We start from the raw sequence: 6000 nt of genomic DNA on the forward strand, positions 1-6000 counted from the left end.
CCAAATAATTTGTAGGTCTTTCATCTTCCCCTACACCTAGCATCCACAACTACTTTATGTGCTTACATATATGATACAAAAATGTATTTAAGGCACATACTTGAACCCAGTGATTTATTTTGCCTCCATGAATTTAATAAAAATTAACTGTTTTTGATATCTCTTTCTTTCTTTACCCAGATGGTATGGTGGTGTTGAGTAAAGAGATAAAAATGCACAGTCCTTGAACTCTGAGTATTCACTACCCCACATTGAGGGGAATGATTTAGGAAACAGTCATGGATTCAACAGTGCTCTCAGGCACAGGGTGGTGTACGAACCAAGCTTAACAAGGGCTGGAGGGAAGGAAAGCCTGTGGAGGAAGTGACTGAGTTGTGACTTGCAGCACTATAATCCAGCCACACTGGTTGTCTTTAAATTCCACAGATGACTTGGTCCTGTGCCCCTGAGGACCCTCTAGTTGCTGATCCATCAACATAGAATGCTTTCTCTACCTACCTGCAACTATCAGCTAATCCCTACTTATCTTTTAGATCCCAGATTAATTGTCTGCGTTTGCAAGAGGTACTTTTTAACTTCTGTTTTGTTTTGGGGGGCAAATTAATGCTCAGAGTCTGAGTGTGTCTTTGCTAGCAATTTATTTAGCACAAGTTCACTGTGCGAATTTCACTAGCCTACAGCATATACAGTGATGTCTTTTAAGAAGACAATAAAGGAATTACATATTCCAATCAATGATAGATTAATTGCACTATTGTTCCAGGCAGGGGGAGATGAAAAGAATGAAGTCCAAATTTAGTTGAAGTGGACTTTTATAGGAGTTGGTACTCAGGAGAGATAGCTTAGCCACCCCAGAGCTGTCGTCCAGCTGCCCGTGCAAAAGTAAAAGTCCCCTATTGCTAGAGGGCATTGCTAGGGAATGACAGAGTCAGTGTTGATGAGCAGGATGATCTTCATGGGCTAGTACCTGGCTCTCAGCTATCACCACTGCCAGTAGAAGAATGACATTTACCAGGCAGGAGCTCATTGCTCCAAGGTCATTGGAGAGCTAATTTTTTAAATTAAATTAAAATTTTAAAATGTTTTATTATTGAGTATAGTTGACATGCAATTTACATTGGGCTCAGATGTGCAACATAGTGATTCTACCCATTACTCACTGCTCACCGTGTGTTCCTATCTGTTGCCAATAATGTTATTGCAACATTATTTACTATATTATCTATACTGTACTTTTTAATCTCTGTTACATAGTTTATAACTGGAAGTTTGTGCCTCTTAATCCCCTTCACCAATGTTGCCCACCTCCCCAGCCCAAAACCCCTTTGGGAAACACTAGTTTTTTTTGTATTTCTGCTTTTTGTTTCCTTGTTTATTCATTTGTTTTTTTAAATTCAACATATAAGTAAAAGCATATGGTATTTGTCTTTCTCTGTCTGACTTATATCACTTAGCATAATATTCTCTAGGTCTGTCCACAGCTGCAAATGGCAAGATTTCATTCTTTTTTATGGCTGAATAATATTCCACTTCGTCCATCCCACACCTTCTTTCTCTGTTTGTTTATTAATGGACACTGGCTTGCTTTCATATCTTGTTTACTGTAAATAGCACTGCATAAACATAGAGGTGAATATAGTAGCCTTACCCAGACAATACACATTCAAGGAGTCCTCACAAGTCTCAGTATTTATAGTCTAAGTGCGCCTCTGCCAAAGTTGATTCTTCATGTATTTTTTATAATAAGCCTCCTCAGCAGTTGAGCTACTGAGTTATTATTATAAGTAAAAACAGATGAGATAACAAAATCCTGAAAAAAACATATTTCATTCTTATAGCAAAATAGCATTACTGTTTTATTTTTTTAAGATTTTATTTATTTTTTATTTGAGAGAGAGAGAGAGAGCTTATGTAGGGGGACAGGTGAAGAGAGGAGAGAAACTCAAGCAGACTCTGTGCTGAGCGCAGAGCCTGACATGGGGCTCAATCTCACCACCCTGAGATCATGAAACCAGGAGTCGGATGCCACCTAGGTGTCCCCAGCTTTACTCTTATAAACAATTTTATTTTGTCATAAACAAGTAAATTTGTCATTTCAAACAATTTCCTTCACTATATTTGAACAATGTACTTTGGGTTTATAGTGTCTATTATTATTTTTTTATATTATGGGTAATTATAGTTTATTATAAGTAATTTAGTATTCTTAATTAAAATTGTAATTTGCATTAGGCAATAAGATTTATTAGTAAATAAACTGCTAGATTCACCATGAAATTCAAAGCACGTAAAGGTACTTAGAAAATACTCAAGAACATATAGAAAATCAATTCATGCACAAATGAAAGATTGAGGAAACAAAAATTTTGCAAACTAGGAGTCTAGAAATTTCCCACAAATGGGGAGTACCAATTATAAATTCAAGACATAAAATGAACCATGGAGTATTTAGGGAATGACACATTTTGGCATGGCTGGTAATGGTATAAATACTCATTGAATCACACCACAATAGCCAAAACAATTTTGATTTCCATGAATCATAGTGTAAGAATGGGAGAAAATATACATACATGTATGTTTTCAATGAAACTACTTTTTATTTTTAAGGTTTTTTAGGGCCTCTTTCACATCCTTGTTCCATAGGCTATAAATCAGAGGGTTTAGCATAGGAATCCCAAGGGAGTAAAACAATGAAATAATTTTGTCTTGATCAAGAGAGTAGGAAGAACTCGGCTGGAAATACATGAAGAGCAGAGTTCCCTGGAAAATCGCAACAGCAGTTAAGTGGGAGGTGCGGGTGGAGAAAGCTTTGAACCTCCCCTCAGCAGATTGGGATTGATCTTTATCACTGCTAGGATGATATAGCAGTAAGACTCACAAAGAACTGAAAGAGCAATCAGTTCAATGAAGCCAAAAATGGTGAATATCACTAACTCATTAACTTGTGTATCTGAGCAAGACAACAAGAGGAGAGGTAGGACATCACAGAAGAAATGGTTAATCACATTCGACCTACAGAAACATAACCGGAATGTTAGTATCGTATTTACTGAAGCATCCACAATTCCCACCATGTAAACCCCAGCCATGAGCAAGGAGCACACTCTGCTGGACATGCTGACTGTGTAGAGCAAGGGGTTGCTAATGGCCTTGTACCGACCAAAGGCCATCACTGTCAGAAGTAGACACTCAGAATCTGCAAAAGTACAGAAGATCAAGAATTGCAGAGCACAGCCCATGATGGGAATTGATTTGTTTTTGGCAAATAGATCCACCAGCATCTTGGGCCCAATTGCTGTAGAATAACAGAGGTCACAGAAGGAGAGATGGCTGAGGAAGAAATACATGGGTGTGTGAAGGTGGGAATCCATTCAATTAAAATGATCATCTGGAGGTTTGCAACAAGAATGATGAGATAGACAATTAGAAATGTGATAACAGAGTCGCTTTAACTCCAGGGTCATCGCTAATTCCCAAGAGAAGGAATTCATTCACAGAAGAGCAATTTTTTTCCATCCATTCTTCTTGATTCTTCTAAAATGCTACAGCAATAATCAAGAAATGGTAGACCAAAGTTTTAACTCTTCTTGACACTCAGAAAACTATCATCTCTAAATTGAAAGGGATTTATTTCAGTACATCATATTCTTTATAGTCTTTTTCTTCAGACAGTCAGACAAGTTTCATTGTTATGTTGCTGACAAAAGCGAAATGTTTGGGAAAGATCTTAGAGAAAGTTTGATTCCAAATTTGGATATCCTCCATAAGGTATATGATCTGTGTGCACCTGCATTGCTTTGTCCCAGTGGGCAACCATGAATGAAACTCATTACAGGTCAAATGTAATATGAAAGCAATACCTAAATTAAAAACAAGGTTGGAAATACATTCTTATATTTTAAAAATAAATAGCTAATTGAACACAAATGATTACATTTTCTGAGTTCTTTAAGTATCGTGATTTTTTTAAGCCTCTGTATTAAATTCAGAAACAATGAACGTATCTCTGATTTAAGAATAATGAGCAATATGTTTGTGACTCTCCCCATCCACAATGTTTTTAGTATTTATTTAGACATTAGATATATTTTAATAAACTTTTCTCTAGTAATATATTACTATTTTGCCATGTTTTTATTTTTTACATGCAGGAGTGACCTGGTGCCAAAGGACATTTCTCTTGATCAGTAAAAAAAAAAGAATACTAAAAACAAGTGGAAACTACAGTGTTTCACACATACTTTTCCATCTCTTTGGATTTTAAACCTGACTTGCTTATTAAAAATAGAGATGGGTGGGCACCTGGGTGGCTCAGCTGGACACCTGGGTGGCTCAGTTGATTGGGTGACTGCCTTCGGCTCAGGTCATGATCCTGGAGTCCCGGGATCGAGTCCCGCATCGGGCTCCCTGCTCAGCGGGGAGTCTGCTTCTCCTTCTCCCGCTCCCCCCTCTTGTGCACTCTTTCTCTCACTCTGTCAAATAAATAAATAAAATCTTCTAAAAAAACAGAGATGGGAACAAGAGTAATAAATGTATCTTTTATAGGGGTGTGTGTGTGTGTGTGTGTGTGTATACATGCCCCTGTCTTTCTGTTGAAAGGTGAAAACTGGAATATGGATGATCTGATTTTGTTTTAGCTTTGAATAAATACAATATGTGGCTCATATGGGGTTGAATTTACACAAATTAACATTTGTGTTTTGATACGATACTTCAAATATTACAGATAAAAATAGAAAAAAATATTAACTTTGCATATACCCTTTCGTAGATATTAAAAAACCCACTGTTTTTTTTTTAAATTTTGATTAGGATATAAATAAGTAAAATTGTTTATTTGCTGATCAAAATGGATGTGATTCACCTTGCTTAAATGAGAAATACCTCCTTTTTTGCCATTAGATTGCAGAGTATTAACCACAGGAAATAAGTAAAAAATCATTTATAATTTTTTAAAAATTTGATTCCTCGTTTTTCCAAATATAAGCATTTTTTTTCTTGATTTTTTAAATTTAGTGACTCAGAAACCTACCTGTGATGGGTAACTGCTTCTGTGCTTGCCCCTAGCAGCTGAACCATACAGACAGATTGCATTTTATTTTCACTCAGTGTCATTTGGGGCTGAAGTCTCTCATGCCTTGGCCTCACACTTTTATACTATACAAATCTGATTAATTAGATTTCTAGTTCTGTGTTTTCCCTCATGAATATTGCAACAATTCCAGCAAAGGCTGAGTTTCAACTCTTTGCACTTGCACCAAATGGATCTTTAGGAAGATAAAATGATTTTATAGTATGATTCATTGCTGTTCTGAGTCTATACCATCTTCCTCCAGTCAGATGAGACTTCTAATGAAACTCAAAGAGACCTTCTACTTAATTACTTTATCTGTTAATTATTATCTATTCTGTTTAATTTATTACATTAATAAGTTTCCTGTTAATTATTGCTTACCCTTATTTTTATCCTGTTTCTTTTATTTCTGAAACAAACTCCTTCACCTTCCCACTTAGAAACGTAACACTTCTTCAATGGTTATATTAAATACATTTTTTTTCATTAAGTACGTGTGATTCCATTCCTCCAACCACATCATCTAACCGGATTTCAATTATTTTATGACTATCATATCCACTGTGCATAGCACACTTTTCCTTGCATTATCTTTACTTTATTCAGCTATGTGTCTACATTGTTATTTCTTTAGTAATAATAGCTGCATTAAGCTTATTTCTGTATATCCTACAGCCCTAGCACCAGCTCTGGTACAAGTAATGTCTAATTGAATCTTTGTTCTGAAGTATTTTAGGTGGATAGGCTCATGGGTGATAGACAAATAGTTGAAATACAGAGATTTTACAAACTGTTTCAACTGATATAGATCATATATTACATGTGTGCATGGAAGAGGGTTTAAGAAAAACCAAGGTTCTATTCGTTTCTTAAAAATTTTGTTTGCTTTTATTTATTCCAATTTTTACAAAGTTGAGAAGTAT

General features: G+C 35.8%; 1 pseudogene; it reads right to left on the reverse strand.

Moving 5' to 3' along the window:
• Window positions 1–2592: 2592 nt before the first annotated feature.
• Window positions 2593–3519, reverse strand: LOC118015583 (annotated as a pseudogene).
• Between the last annotated feature and the right edge of the window lie 2481 nt (window positions 3520–6000).

Source organism: Mirounga leonina, unplaced genomic scaffold (genome assembly GCF_011800145.1).
Source record: "Mirounga leonina isolate KUSES-001 unplaced genomic scaffold, KU_Mleo_1.0 Mir_166, whole genome shotgun sequence".
NCBI classification, from domain to species: domain Eukaryota; kingdom Metazoa; phylum Chordata; class Mammalia; order Carnivora; family Phocidae; genus Mirounga; species Mirounga leonina.